This window comes from Manacus candei, unplaced genomic scaffold (genome assembly GCF_025592945.1).
Source record: "Manacus candei isolate 608988 ecotype Guabito, Panama unplaced genomic scaffold, ASM2559294v1 h1tg000073l, whole genome shotgun sequence".
Lineage (NCBI taxonomy): Eukaryota > Metazoa > Chordata > Aves > Passeriformes > Pipridae > Manacus > Manacus candei.
Window position 1 is genome coordinate 1,418,565 of NW_026138121.1, and position 2,092 is coordinate 1,420,656.

Below are 2,092 nucleotides of genomic sequence, written 5' to 3' on the forward strand. Positions count from 1 at the left end.
TTCTCCTCCTCCTCCTGCTCCTCGCTCCCTCTCTCCGCCCGGCGCCGGGGCAGCTCCCACCGGAGGCGCTGGGGACATGGGGCGGACCTGAGCCGGGAGAGGCGGTGGCGGAGCCCCCACCGGCACCGGCACCGGCGGCAGAACCGGCACCGGCGGCAGCACCGGCAGCACGGGCGGCGGCGGGACCGGGCACTGCGCGGCAGCGCCGGCGGAGCCGTGAGTATGGCCGGGGGCACGGCCGGGGGGCACCGACACGGCCCCGGGGTGACGAGCATCCTCCGGGGCCGGCGAGCATCCTCCGGGGTCCTCGACCCCGACTGGGCTGAGCGGGGCTGGGAGGGATCGCCTGGGAGAAGCCCCCCCCCCCAAAAAAAAACCCAAACCAAAACCCTTTGCTTGAACAGGAGAAGGAAAAAGGGGAAGCGGGGGCGCAGGGTCCGTCCCCCGCACAGCCCCGTCCCCGCTGCAAAGTTCGGGGGCTGCAAACTCTCCTCCGAGACCCCCGTGCGGGGCGAGGGGAGCGCGGCAGGAAAGGGGTTAATCCACGGGCACCCCCCGGGACCCCCGTTCCACCCCTCAGGGAGGTTTCTCGCCCCGTCCCACTGGTGACCGCGGCTCCGGGTGGGACCCGTCCCCTTCTGGGTGCTCCGGGCCGGGGGCGGCGGGGGGCAGGCTGGCAGCCCCCCAGACGCGGTTTGGGGGCTCACAGCGCGGTGCGCACGGACAGACGGACGCGCGGCGCTGGCGCAGACACGGCGGGCGCGGGGCCGCGCACACGCGCGCGTCCGCGGGGCTGGGGGCTGTTTGCGCCGGCAGGCGGGGGGCATGGCCCGGGGTCGGGGTCTCTGCACCTCGTCCCCATCCCTTGTCCCGTTCCTCATCCCCCTCCCTGACGCCGGTCCCTCATCCCCATCCCTCTGTCCCCCCACGGGACTGAGGACACCCTCGTGTCCCGCCGGGCATCTCCCACCGCCCCCCAGGTGCGCCCGGCGGGGACGGGGGGGTCCCTGCGGGGGTTCAGGATGGCTCCAGCCGGCCCTGCGGAGCCGGGATCCGGCCAGGAAAACTTGGTCTGTGCCGCTCACGGATGTTTTGCTGGTCCGGGAGCGACTGAGGTTGTTCTAACAAACCGCAGCCACACCGTCGCGACAGCGCACGGCCGGAGAGAGGGGCTGGGAGCGGGGATGAACCTTGTCACCGCTGTCGCCACTTCCCCATCAGCCATGGCGGGTCCTCCGAGCCGCGTGTCCCACCCGGCCGGGGCGGGCTGGGGGTCTCGGGGGGGCGAAGCTGCTGCCCAGCGAAACCCTCCCGGCAGCGGGACTTGTGCCGAGGGGTCCTGGGGTGGCCGGCGGGGCTGTGGGTGCAGGTATGGAGGGGTTTGGGGGGGTTCAGTATAAACCTCGGCTCAGGGAGCAGCTGGGAGACCTCATCGGGGACCTCCGCAGTTAAACACCAAAGTTAGTGGCGGAAGAGAAAACCAGGAGCTGCGTCTCCCAGGGAGCCGTAAAGGAGAGGGTTTGGTGCGAAATGCGCAAATAAACACAAAGCTTTGCTTCTTTCCACCTCTGCCTAAGGATTTCCAGGGTTTCGGTGCCAGGGAGGGATGATGCTGCCCAGGAAAAATTACAGACCGTGGCCGTGTATTGTTCGAGTCTCAGTTACATCTTGTGAAGTACCTTCAGCACAGAAAACACTTGACTTCCAAAGCAAATCTGGAGTAATAGATTTTAGGAGTGAAAAAGGACCATTAGCTCAGCTAATGTGATTTTCTCCATAGCACAGAGCAGATAATGTCCCTCCGTTACTCTCCTATTGAGCCAATAACTCGCGTTTGTAATTCATGCAATTTCCTTTTAGTTCAATTGAATTTTGCGCAGAATCCCTTCTGTTGACACTGATACAGTACTTTTTCTCTCTTCTTTTTGAAAGCCTGCGATTTCAGAGGCTTTGTGTTAAAAATAGCAGCTGTCCTTTGACAAACGTGGGCAGGCTAAAGACAGTTTTTCTAAATCATTTGCAAGTGACACATTTTCACCAGCATCTCCCTCCGTGCTGCTTATTTGTTTCCCTCCCGTGGCAGAGCAGCTGC